General features: G+C 46.8%; 1 protein-coding gene across 1 annotated transcript in view; it reads right to left on the bottom strand.

Moving 5' to 3' along the window:
• Pxk (PX domain containing serine/threonine kinase) overlaps positions 1-13425 on the bottom strand; it is a 66467-nt gene extending 53042 nt beyond the window's left edge. The window contains exon 1 of the mRNA XM_005387294.2: positions 13409-13425. The gene's annotated coding sequence lies outside the window, so the exon portion shown is untranslated. The remainder of the gene's footprint in view (positions 1-13408) is intronic.
• Between the last annotated feature and the right edge of the window lie 683 nt (positions 13426-14108).

The following is a 14108-nucleotide window of genomic DNA, read 5'->3' on the forward strand; positions in this document are numbered from 1 at the left end:
AGCCACACTGAGAGGGAAACAGAAGCACTAAATGCTTATATAAGAAAAATATCAAATCAATAATCTAACTGCCTCAAAAACCCAGAAAAAAAAAAGAGCATAATAAATTTTAAGCACGTAGAAGGAAGAAAATAAATACACGTAAGAGGAGAAAACAAGAGAAAAATCAATGAAATGAAAAACTGATTAGGCTGGGCATGGTGGTGCACACCTGTAATCCCAGCACTCGGGAGGCTGAGGCAGGAGGATCATTGTGAGTTCGAGATCAGCCTGGCCTACAAAGTGAGCTCAAGGCCAGCCTGAACTGCACAGCGAGACCCTGTCTCAAAAAGACCAAAAGAAAAAAGAAAAAAAAGGACAAAGTTGCTGGGGGCAGGGAGGTGCACACCTGTAAATGTAGCGACTTGACAGGCTTTAGCAGAAGACTCTTAAGTTCTTTAGCAAAGGCTGAGCGAAGCCATCAGCAAGCACTTTAAGCTCATCTGACATGCCTCTTAAGGCTGGTCCATCCAACAATACACACTTCGTTGTGAGTGAACCGACTACGTCCACGGCACCATGCTCAGCTGGTTTCGTACGCAGCTAAAAATACGTATTTCAGAACTTTTGTACAGAGCCACAAATCCCTTGAGCAGTATGTTAATGTAGCTATTTCTGAATATAAAGGCAAAATGCTAAAAACATCTCACCGTCTTACATTGGGGGAATAAGTTCTTCAGGTTTACAATGTTCTCTGCTTTGGGTTATTTTACTACCAAATTGTCTGGCTTTTTTTATTTCAACAGTGGAGCTGTAAATGAGCTCATTCAATTCCAAGCAAATAAACAGATACATTCTGATGTCTAAAGTAGGGGAAAATATGGAATCTCAGAAACCAGACTGAGCATCCGTTGCTTCATTCATCAGAGGAATAATATTAATTTTAAAAAATTCCAGCTCAAGGGGAAATGCACCACCGTGTGAAGTGCGGGAGCATCCGGATGATGCTGGCTAGTATTCACTTTCTGTTCCCTTGTCTTTCTAATGTCCATTCATCCAATAAATTCACAGTTATAACTTCCTCTGTAATGTCTATTCATCCAACAAATATTTATCGAACCCCAAAAAACTAAAACGTCCAACTCTATTGGGCAGCTACCAGGGGCTCAGTAAGCACTTGCTGGCCTGCTTTGAAATATTTCTGAGTTTAAAGTTTGGACATGGGTTTTACAAAGCTGTTGTTACTGGGTATAAACTCGGACTACGTACCTTTCATGTTCCACATCCTAAGTGCTTTTCCTGTTGGGGACAGAACTCTGACCAAGAAAGGTGCAGTATGACTAGGAAGACACTGCATTCTATTCTTTTACTCTGTATGCAATTTATTTTTCTAAATGTAAACTTGTTGATAAAATAGCCTACAGTAATGTTAGGAAAGTATTTGGCAGATAGGAAGCAACAGCTACAAAATAGTGCATGGAGCCCAGCATTCCGGTGCATGCGTGTAACCCATGCATTCTGGGAGGGTAAGGCAGGAAAAACCTAGAGTCAAGCCTAGCCTAGGCAATGCAGCAACACCGTGTGTCAAAATGAAAAATAAAATGGGCTGGGGATGTTGTTCAGTACTAAGGCCCAGGGTTCAAGCCCTAATACCACACAGACACACAAAGAAAAAAGATAGGGCATAGGTCCTGATATCAGCGTTGACATCCCAAAATGACACCCTAATTAACATATTTCTGCAAAGATACCCTATGTTTAGGTCAGTGTTCTCAGAACAAAGGGGAATTTGCTCTCAGGGACATATGGCAATGCTGAGATATTTCTGACTGCCACAGAGGCAAGGGGAGCACTATCTAACAGGCTGAAGCCAGGGATGCCACCAAACATCCTGCATGCACAGGACAACCCCGAGACACACACCACCTAGAATAGAGGTCCAACCCTACGGCACACATGCCACAGCAGGCACACAGAGCCCTCCCTGTTGGCTCCTGAGTGAAGTCACCCCGGCAGCCGAAAATTGAGGCTTAACTGCAGTGGTGGCACGTTACGATAAACACAGGGTTCTGGGTTGCAACTTGGGCACTTGGTCTCTAAAAGGTTCGCCACTGCTCACCCAGAGGGTCTGCCTCGCCTTCACTGTAAAAGTACATGAAGGAAGAAGCTCCAGAAGCAAGAAGTCAATGGTGGTTGTCAGAGGACTAGATGGGCGGGTGGGAGCACGGGCGATGTTGGTCAAAGGGTATAAAGATTCAGTCAGAGGGGGCTGGGGATTTAGCTCAGCGGCAAAAGCGCCTGCCTGGCAAGCGCAAGGTCGTGAGTTCGGTTCCTGGTACCAGAGAAAAACGAAAAACAAAACAAAAAAAAGATTCAGTCAGACAGGAGGAGTAAGTCTTAGAGATCAACTGCACAGCATGGTAACTACAGTTAATAACAATGTATGTTTCCAAGTTTCTAAAAATAGACTTCAAATGTTCTCACCACAAAGAAATGATAAGTGTGTGAGGTGCTGGATATGTTAATTAGCTTGATTTAATCATTTCATGAAGTATTTGTCATAATAACACACTATATCCTAGAAATATATACTATTATTATTTATCAGTTAAAATGAAATTAAATTACCTTTTAAAGAGACCAACAAAATTGACTATATATAATGTTTTCTTTTTTTTCTTTTGAGACAGGCTTGCTATACAATTCAGGCTGGGCTTGAACTCAACTATGTAGCCCAAGCTGTCCTCAAACACATGGTCATCCTCCTGCCTCAGCCTCCAAGCACTAAAATTACAGGCGAATGCCACCACACCTCACTGACTAAATGAATGTGATAACCATAAAGTGCTTGCCTAGCATGCATGAGGCATGAGTTCAATCTCCAGTACCACTCCAAAAAACCCCCAAAAATGGGGGGAACCCACAGTAGCCCTTAAACCCATCTGCCACAGTTACAGAAAGAGAACGGGAAACAAGATAGATAAGGTGATTTTTTCTCAGAAATACTCTTAATCCGCTTCAGTGGAGCAAGTTCATCCCTATTTGTAAAATCACCTAAACTTTTTTTTAGACTGCTTGATACTACCATCCAGTTTGACCAAAAGGAAATAACTCCCACCTCAAACTTTCATTGCTGTGAACTGAAGGAAAAAGCCTGGCTGCCGACTGCTTGCATGCTCCTGGGAAAGCGGGGAAGTCTGAAGACTCGTATGAGCCAACGTTTGAAGCCAGACCCCCACCTCCTGAGCTAGCGTCAGCCGTCCAGAACGCTCCAGGAAAGCACGCCCATCTTTCCTGCCCTCCTTGGTGTGGAACAGAAGCTACGGCTAGGGTAAGTGAGGCAAGGCAATAAACCCTAAAGGCCGGAAGCCATGGACGGGACAGCCGAGGGCCATGTGGGGCAGCGCTGGCCCAGGGATCTATGCCACCTGCAGACATTTCCCCAGACAGCCCTCTCCCACCTGCTCCTCTAGACAACACTCCTGACCTTGGCATACCAGGAAGACCCGAGCAAGGCACTGTGGTGTGGTACTGAAGTCTGCCAAACTGTACACTAGAACCACACGATTTCGGGTGAAGTGTGATGAGCAATAACCACGTGAGAGGAACCTTGCTAACTTTCCTAACACTTCTCATTCTGTCCTTCCCGGCAGCCACCCTACAGGGTAGATAGATCTCTGTTAGCAGGAGACAGAGCTGTCCAAGCGCACACAGCCAGGAAGCAGCTGGCTGAGAATGGAACCCGAGTCCTGAACCCCTAGACCCCTAAGTCCCTCCAATCTTCTGGAGGTGGCTGGCGACCCAAATGACTCTCACCGGAGGGTGCTGGTATGGGCTTTATTCCATAACTGTTGATTAAAGCTTCCAACATTGGCCATTTTCCAAGCAAGCATCCCCATGGGTGTTTTGCATTCCCTAAGTCTCCCAAAGGGCATTTAGGATTTTACCACACTGCGGCTTGGGTTCAACAGTGCCTCTGATGCCCGGCGTGGTGGCGCACGCCTGTAATCCCAGCACTGGGGAGGCTGAGGTAGGAGGATCGTTACGAACTGGTCTACAAAGTGAGCTCAAGGCCAGCCTGAACTGCATAGTGAGACCCCGTCTCAAAAAGACAAAAACAAAAACAAACAAACAACAAAGAAACAGTGCCTCCGATGAGAGTTTAGGGCGGTGGTGGTGAACCATGGCACACACGCCACATGAAGCAGAGTTCTCCGCCAGATGCTAACCAAGCCCACCACTGCCCCAGCAGCCGAGCATTCAGGTTTAATCGAAATGCTGGCACTTTGTGGTAAATAAGCAGGTTTGGGGTTGCAAGGTGGCCCCTCGGTCTACAAAAGGTTTGCCATCCCTGGTTTAGGAAAACTTGATTTTGAGTGTGTCTGCGCCCAGGTTCATTTCTGTCTCTGTCTGCCTCTCTGTTTGTCTGTCTCCCTGCCTGCCTGCCTGCCTGTCTTTCCTCTTTTCTGGTACTAGAGACTGAACCCAGTGCTCTCACATGCAAAGCAAGTGTTCTACCACTGAGCTACATCTCCACCCTTTACACTTTGAGACATGGTCTCACCAAGATGCCCGGGCTGACTTTGAACTTGTGATCCTCCCCAGCAGCTAGGATTACAGGGGTGCACGACCACACCTAAACACCACGTTACTTCAGTAAGGCTATCAACAGAAGCCCCTTTGAAAGAACGTGATAGAGAAGCTAAAGTCTTCAAACCAGCCTAATCCACCTAATTCTCTTCTCTCTCTCTCCCCCTCTCTCTGTCTCCTCCATGGACGCTTTCACCATTATTTCTCTCAGCACACCGGTGCCAAACACGTCACACAAATACAGGACTACATGGAGGTGCCTGTTAACGTACACAGAGCCAAGTGAAGGCTACGGTAACGTTTAGCCCAGCAGCCCGCTTATCCCTGAAAGCGCTCATCAGAAAATGAACTCATGGTCTCTTCCCTTCTGGCACAGCTACTGGACTCATCCCGAGACTCAAAGTACAGAGAGATACAGGCAGCTGTTCGGAGAGGTTTTACAGACACCTGTCAGTACTTCTGATGCAGGAAAATAGAAACTCCCAACCTGAACTGGGGCTTTGAGTTTGTGTTCTCTAAAATCGAAGAATGAATTTTAGGAACAACGGAGGTTAACAGCAGAATATATTTACTGAGGGAAAGAAAGCCTCCGTCCAAGAGAGGGACAGAAGGGGGCCCGAGTGGGTTGCCAAGGACCTTGCCCTTCCCAGGGACTTTATAGAGCAAAACCTCGAGGTGAGGCGGATCCAAGATGGGGGGAAATGGGAAATTACAAGGTGGGGAAGAGGTGGGACAAAACTATGGTCAGCCAATAAGATTACAAGTATAACTGTTCAGGTAAAATGGAGTAAACTGGAATCAAATGGGGATGTAGCAAGGGGCATGAATACAGAACAGGGGCTCTTCCTGTAGGGGGTTGGGCTAATGACTTCCTGGCTTTTTCAAGGTGATTGATACCTATTTAGAATATCAATCCCTGATGTTCACACCTAGGGAGGTATGTGGGCGCATTTTGTCTTGAGGTCTAGCCCATAGCAAAGACAGTTTCTATTCACAAGGTACCTTGTCTTTCACGTGGGCTCCTTTGAGGGCCTGGCCCGTCTGACTGCCTGTAATATTTCTATCTAACTCAGCTGCCTAGAACACTTCCACCTCTCTTCCCCTAAAGCAGAGGGTCTGAAGCCTGCTGCATTCTAGAACATCCTAAAGAACTTTTAAAAAAAAACTAGGCTTGGGCTCTGTCTCCCATAAATGCTGATCTGTCTGGGTTAGGGCATGCACATCAGTAGGTCACAGAAGCTCCCCAGGCACCGGGCGTGGTGGCGCACGCCTGTAATCCCAGCACTCGGGAGGCTGAGGTAGGAGGATCATTGTGAGTTCGAGGCCGGCCTGGGCTACAAAGTGAGCTTGCAGTCAGCCTGAACTGCATAGTGAGACCCACAGTGTCTCAAAAAGACCAAAAAAAAAGACCAAAAAAAAAGACCAAAAAAAAAGTCCCCAGGTGACCATACGGCGCAGCCAGAGTGAGAACCGCGGTTGTAAAACCTCTTCAAAAAATCGGAAGCAGCTCCACACTCACAAATAAAACCACTCTCATGGGAGGAAGGAAACAGTGAACCGCACTCGGCAAGCTCCCTGTCTTCTCCACGCCCACCGCTTTCTCTCTGCCTCCTTGCCAGGGCTCAGCTCCGTCTGCTTGGGTGCAGTCTGCACTGAACCGGAGCCTCTGGGCCCCGTGCACTTGCCCTCTCTTTCAGTGGTGGCTCCTACAGCACCACGCACAGCATCTGTCAGCGTTCCTGGAGGGACACACGCCTCACCTGGGGTAGACAGAGGAGCCGTTCCGCTTCTCTGGGCTCACTCCCAAACCCACATCTTCCCTGGCACGTTCCCTCATAAGGAAGCTCCAAACGAACGCTAAAGACAAGTGACTGCTGGACTTCCACCACCATGTTACTTCTCTGCTCTGGAACCTTCCATGGCTCCCAGTGGCCATAGCAGAAACATAAATACCCCCTCCCACCAGCTTCGCATCCACATTCTTCCACCTCCTGAGCAAACCGACAGAACCCTTTCTTGCTATTTAAATCCTTCTGCAGCAGACTCTGTATTCTAAATATCCTGTCTTATTTCTCTCCCTTTTATGTTTTCTACTTGTCCAAAACCTGGGAAGCTCAGATTTTTAAACATATTATTGCTACTCTGTTCCACATCGGCCTGTGTTTGGAGAAGGGGGCTCTCTCCAACTGGATCAAGCTCTTCAAGGGCTAGAATCACCCATTTCTTCATGTCCCGGATAGGCCCCAGCACAATGTGAGGGCAACAGCACAGCAAATACCTACAATGGGCACTTGCTGGAGCACCTTGGGAAGGAGAAAGCCTGTGTACCTACAACCAGACAACGTCAAACAGCCTCTCAGAAAAATCTGCATGGGGCCTCCCAAGCCTCAGATGCAGCCCTCGGGAACTAACGGGCAAAGTCACAGGATCCTACAGCACACAGCGCCAGCTCACAAGCCGCAGTCAGCAACACCCTCTAGGACAGGAACGTTTCTGAGGACATTCTCAGAATGGAATAGCTTGTAGGACTTGTGCTCAGCCACCGGCCACCCGCCTCGCTGCACACAGTCTTTACCATTTTCTTAGAACGAATGATCACTGCTGTGCATTTGGTACATCCCTGCAATCCCGGCCCCCTGGGAGGCTATGGCAGCAATCCAAGTCCACGCAGGGCCCAGGCAACTTGGCGACACCTTGTCTCAAAACAAAAAATTCAAAACGGGTTGAGAATGTAGCTCATTGTGAAGGCCTTGAGTTCAAATTCCAGTACCACAACCCCCCCAAAGTAACGATTGCTCTTTGCTCTGCTCAGCGCTCATTATTTATCATTTCGTCTGTAGATTTTCAGTGCTAGAACCTACCTTTGAGCTACTTCAATTACTGTGCAGCTCAACAATGTACAAAGACTGCCCCCAAACAAGGGACAATATTAAGGGTTTTAAGAGGCGCCTGAAGAACTGCCACCACCCCAACATAAGTTCTGTCAGATGAGTGAAGCCATGCACATCTCCTTTCCAACCACAAGCAGTAAATTTACAGACCTGACTGACCGGATCACACAGCCCTGTGCTTTATTTTACACAAAAAAGAATTCCCCAATTTGCTTTGCGCAAAACGAAATTCCTCAGTTTTCACTCTGCTCCCAGAACAGACAAGGAACAACCCAACTTTGCTCCCTTCCAAGTGAGCAGCCATGAGCACGCAAGCTTCCTCTTTCTCAAGGGCTTTGGAAGCGCAGTCTCCTCTGAGGGATGGTCTCCCAGCAGGACAGTCCTCTCCACACTGACTTCAAAGGCAGCCGCTGTTCCAGCTGGGAGAAACACTGCCAAGAGGCACCCCAAACTCCTCTGACCCCAGATATGAGCGCAGAACGGAAACAGCATTTCCGAGAGCCAGCCTCACAGCGTTTCACAGTACAGTGACCTGAGGTGATGCCAAAGCAACTTACATAAGGTGCTAAAATGGGATTGCATCTCCCATCCAAGCAAAGCAAACAACCAAACCACCTCTAAGAGCCTCCACTACAACAAAATATAAACTTCACTTATTTGTTTAGCAATCCTCACAGTGCCCTAAATTGTAGAAATGCGTGCAGTGAACATCAAGTTCCACCCGCCATATATTGAACTAGCTAGAAAAGAGGGAAACATCTAAACTCTGATCTCTCAGCAGTAACGATTTTTTTTTTTATTATGAACATTTTATTCTTTCATCTTAAAGTAAGTCGGTCACCGTCATCATAGGGATTTGTACCTGCACGATTTCCCTTGGTTCCTTTTTCCCCATTCCCCTCCTTCTCGCCTTCAACGGCTCTTCCTCTCAGTGACAAGGCTTTGCTTCCACTTCACCCTTGTCCTTTTTCTCTTTTCCCTTCCTTCCTTTCCCCTCCCCTCTCCCTAGTTCCCTTTGCCTTTTAAACAGTTTCTCTCCACTTCACTATATTTATTCTACATTTTGGTCCTTATTTACACTTTCAGTTTACTACACCAGAGATGCAATATTTACACGTGTGTCCTACTTATTTCACTTAAGGAGCACAGTCCCAGGGTGCACCCATTTACCTCTTAGGTGGTTCTGACCTGACTACGCGGTGAGGGGTGACGCTCTCCTCCTGGGGCAGTGTCTCCTTTACCTACTCTTCTCTGCCCTTGCCTCAGGCAGGCCACCTGCAGGCCTGGAGCTGGAGGAGGACTGGTCCCCGTGTACGGACTAGCCACAGTGTGCTGTCCTTCCTCCGGACCGCAGCAACAGGCCACCAAGGGGAGAGGGCACAGGCTCTCCACTCAGGCAGACCTGGAATCGAAAGTCCAACCATGACCTCCTGGTCTGCAGGCCTAACTTCTCCGTGCTTCACATATTCAAATACAAAACCACACCTTTCAGAGGGCTGTGACCAATATTCAAGGAAAGAGTGTATTTACAGCAGCCAGCCATGGCCAACGCTGTAACTGCAGTTTTCTGCCCCGCGGAGAGGACAGCAAACACCAGACGTCTGCAGGTGAACGTAGCACAGTAATCTCGGCTGTGCACGAGCGGAACAGCTCCTCCTTGGTGCTGTTCTGCGTCACGCGGTGCTCGGCACAGAGGATGGCTGCCCGCGAGGGGCGTCCTTCCGGTGTGTTACCGCCAACGCCAGGAGGCTCGAGGGCGCATGTTCCAAGTGCCCCTGCGCACAGGCTCGCAGGCTTCGCCCTCTCACGCCGGATTTCCCAACCAGCGAGCACCTGAGGTCAGCGGTGAGCTAAGGTTTGGATCTACTGTGGGAGGCTCTGTGCACGGGAGGCTCCTGAGCTCCCGAGGTGCAGCCTGTGTAAGAGACTAAGTTTTCGTCTTACTTTTATTAATTTAAGACTAGTGCCTGTAGCACTGGCCAGTGCAGTTACAGAGGATTTGCCGGTATAAACAGACACTTATAAAAATGAAAGCAGACTAAAGACAGTGTTATGATTCGCTTCTTCTCTACTTAGTATCACAGAGACCTCTTTCCAAACGATGCATTTGGTTGGTCTCTCCCTCCCCCCCACCCCCCGAATCCTGAGCCTTTATACTGAAACTCTTTGCCCAGGCTGGGTTCAGTTTGTTTGGTTTTTTGTCTTTTTGAGACAGGGTCTCGCCATGCAGTTCAGGCTGGCCTTGAGCTCACTTTTTAGCCCAGGCTGACCTTGATCTCTGGTAGATCCTCCTGCCTCAGCTTTCTAAGTGCTGGGATTACAGACATGTGCCAGCCCGCCCCCACTTGCTTCTGGAAGCCCCTGTGAACACAGACAGCCAGCTCTGCTGCTAGGCAGGCCAGCAAAGAGAGCCTGTGCTGCTCCACATGTCCTCCAGGGCAATGAGGGACAAAAGGGCAGCAGGAGGTATTCTCTGAGACGTCCCCGATCTTTTTTTTTGCCATACATTATCAAAGCAGTTACAGCTGATGGTTGGGTAAACTTTGTGTATTTATTTATTTATTTATTGGTACCGGGAATTGAACTCAGGACCTAGTGCTTGCCAGGCAGGCGCTGTGCCACTGAGCTATATCCCCAGCCCTAGGGTAAACATTAAAGTAAGTAATGTTCCTGTTTTCCACTCAATACATGCAAATGCCAAAAAAGCACCAGGCAGCATGTGTAAACAAACACTCTGGCATATATGACGGCGATGAGCAACGACAAGAGCGGTGACTCCCGCCAGACTCTGTTCTGAATGCTCCATGTTAATCGTCCCAGCACTCCCAGTGGGCTCTATCTATCCCCACTTTACAGACAAAGAACCATGGAAGACAGTAAGCAATTTGTCCAGCGTCATTAAGATACTATCTCTCTCCTCAGATTGTTCAGTTTCACCCCGGGGGAAGGGAACATAAATAGAAGACAAGGAAGTAAAAATAATAGGTACATAAAATGCTCATACCTTCGGGACTAATATTCTGTATGGGAATTTCAGAGGAAAAATTATATAGGCAGCTTGGTAGGTAAGACATTAGGTAGGGTTTCCTGAATTGCACCTTAAAAAACTATATGCATTCAACAAGTTCACTTACTCAACAAATATGTACACTGAATGCTTACTATCTACATGCCTGGAACCGTTATACTTTTGAAACGGAATCAAAATAGAAATAAGCACACAAAAAAAGACTAGGTTTGGGGTTACAAACCAAACAAACTTCCAAGAGAAAGACACAGAAACCGGCACAGTGGTGCACATCTGTACTCTCAGCAGTCAGGAGGCCGAGGCAGGAGGATCGCCACACACTCGAGGCCAACCTGAACCTGGACTACACAGTGTGTTCAAGGCTAACCTGAACTACATAGCAGGACCCTGTCTCAAATTTAAAAAAAGAAGAGAGAGAAAGACATGGAGAGAGGCAGAACCAGGTGCCCATCCTGCTTCCCATGAAAGGATGGGGGACTAGGAACAGGGACTGCATCGCCAGAACCCACCCTGCCACCCGTCAGAGAGCTGGAGCTCCACAGGTAAGGAGTCTTCCCATCCTGTGGAGGATGCGAGGGAGCTAAGGAACTCAATGATAGGCACAGTTACGTGTGGAAAAGCCCAGAGCACGCAAGGGGCCTCCCTGCCATGCCCTGGGCTCCGGTGAGCCAGGGCTCGGTCTGCAGACCAGACCCTTGCGTAACCGCAGAGATCTACACAGGCAGCTTCAGTTTGCTCTGCTTCTGCAAAGAGACAGTGTGCAGAGAGGCTCTGGGGGCGGTGGGCAGCTCCACAAGGAGGCCCAGAGTGAACAAGACTGCTTTTCCTCTTCCTCCCTAGGTCCAGAATTTCCCATACCAATGCTCCATTCATTTTCTCTCTTACCATCAGGAAGAAACTTCAACTGAATTAGGAGAAATGATTTGAGCTGGGCGTGCTGGTGCACACCTGTAATCCCAGCACTCTGGGAGACTGAGGCATGAGGATTGCAAGTTCAAGTCTAGCCTGGCAATTTAGCAAGACACTATCTCAAAATAAAATACATAAAAAATGGCTGGAGGCGTAGCTCCCTCCAAAGGCCCTGGATTCAATTCCCGGTACCACTTAAAAAAAAAAAACCAAAGAAATGACCTATTGCTAATGAATCATGTCAAAGAAATGTGGGTAGACTTGTTTAAATATTTTACATAGAGGTGCTCTGACTAGCAGGTGAGCCATAGCTTGGGCTTACGTAGCCCACTTTCCGGCCCAGAAAGAACCCTTTGGCCTCTTCCTGGACTGTGAATCAGTCATCCTTACACACACACCAAAAGGCAGCAGGCGGGCTTTAGCCTAAAGCAGTTTGTTGAGGTCCATCTATTGGTCTAAGTACATGGTTTTCTTAAAGTACTGTGCATGCGGTAACATTTTTAAAAATACAAGCACCTGACCACTAAAATAAATTAATTCTCCAGGTTTACCCCATGATCCACAACCTCAGAATGATGTCAGGTCAGTGAGGGTGTGTGAGGTTATACAGAAAGATGTATGAACATTTATGGAGTGATCCCTCAAACGAGATCCAAGAACTGAAGAACTTGTGCTTAGAATATATTATGAGTTTAATATGCAGCAATGTTATTAAACTTTGCCTGGGCGTGGTGACGTACTGCTGTAATTCCAGCACTAAGGAGGCTGAGGCAGGAGAATTACCACGAGTTTGAGGCCAGCCTGAACTACAAAAAACGAAACCCTGTCTCTAAATAAATAAACAAACAAACAAACGAACAAACTTCCCAGGGTGACAGCAGAGGGGCGCTGGGCTTCTCTGGGGAGTAATGAAAATTCTAAAATTGTGGTGACAGATCCACAGCTCTGCGGATACCTAAAAGTCATTGACATGCACTTTAAATGGGTAGATTGTATCGGTTGTGAATTATATAAATCTGCTGCCGAAACACAAAACAAAACTAACTCCAGAAAGACTCCTTTTCCATACAGTTAAAGAGGACAGTGGACTTTTAGCCACCAAGATGTAACCACTCAGTTATTCAAACACAGCAGTGACAGTGTCCCTACTGTTTGCAATTTTGTCCTTTTAGGAAGCAGGGGAAAAAACACTTGCTATCTTAATCCTCAGCGAGCTGGTCAGTCTCCCCTCAAATTTAGTCTCAGTTGGAGGCTAAATGATCAGTCTACACAAACTCTTCCCCTCCTGAAGTCTATTTACCTAAAATAAAGCACTTGTCCCTTAGACCTGAGACCAAAGTCTCACACTGAATGAAGGGACTCAGATCTCCCCCAGAATGTGTCCGGCACTTGCAAAAAAATCACCAAGAAGAGAGTGACTTCCAGTTTAAGGGAGGAAAAAACAAAACATGAGAGAAATCTATTATTTCCTCTCCCAAACCCCTATTTAAGCACTTAGTTCCGAAACAATGTTCAGGTCCAGTGCCCCCTCTCAGGATGCTGACAGCTGGAACACAGAGCTGCATTTCACATAAAGGCACTCAAAAAAAAAAAAAATCTCACAGCTCAAAAAGGAAGGACAGCGCTACCTCAGCACTGCCTGCCTCGCGCCAGGGGAGAGCACAGGGCTTGAGTCACTTGCTCTAAATGAACCATTTAAACCTGCAATCAAGCTGTACTTCGAATAATCTCAAGATCACTATCCATATGGAAGGTGTGGCTATTTCTGCTTTTCCCCAGGGAAGCAAAGCACATACTTATCTTTTCAATCCTTCACATAAAATAAACTCCAGCCCCGGAATCCCACATGTCCTGTTATGAACTGCAGCCAGGTTCTTATTTGTATTCCTATCAAAAGAAACGTTCCTCATGGGATAATCCTCAGAAGAGGTGATATATGGAGACTGAGCATCACCAGGCTCCTAACCCGGGCTGCAAAAAACTGACTCCTCAATGAAAAGAGATTACTTACAATCTCCAGTGAACTAATTACCCGGCCGGAAAGGCTTCCAGCTCAGAGCTTGCTGCCTGCATTCATCAAGGTTTCTAGGACAACTGGAGAAAAATACATAACTAAGTAGATGAGTGATTAGATTCTCTGAAAATAACTGCTATTATTACCTCATTATAATGTGTGGAAGGGCTGCCAACTTAATTACCATACAGCCTGCATTTGTCTATGCAAATATCTTCAACGAAAAAAATTTAAAATATTCAGTCTAACTTGGAATTTTAAAGAAACTTCAGAATAGAATCCCCAGAAGAAGCCCAGGTAGATTCTGATACTGAGTACCGAATTACCCCACAATTTCAGGCTCTGAAAACAGTGATGTGTTTCCTTTTGTCACCCCATTTGAATAGATATCTGGATGATACAGGAATACAGTTTAAAAAACTACTTAAAAGAAGCTGAAACTCAATAAACCAAGGTACAGAAGGAACTCTAAACCCATCTGCGTTATAAAAGATCCTGGTCGACTTGTTTATATACCTTAGAAAATCAAAGACTTCAAAATTCAGTAGAACATGGTCCAGGAAAGCAAGCACTTTCTAATCCAACACCCTCTCCTTTTTGGTCAGTGAGTGTTGTTGAATAAACAAACATGCAGAAATGTAGTTTCCAAAAGTCAGAGCTTCAAGGAGATTCGCACCGGGCATGGTGGCGCACGCCT

This window comes from Chinchilla lanigera, unplaced genomic scaffold, assembly GCF_000276665.1.
Source record: "Chinchilla lanigera isolate Chin_1 unplaced genomic scaffold, ChiLan1.0 scaffold00029, whole genome shotgun sequence".
Classification (NCBI taxonomy): domain Eukaryota; kingdom Metazoa; phylum Chordata; class Mammalia; order Rodentia; family Chinchillidae; genus Chinchilla; species Chinchilla lanigera.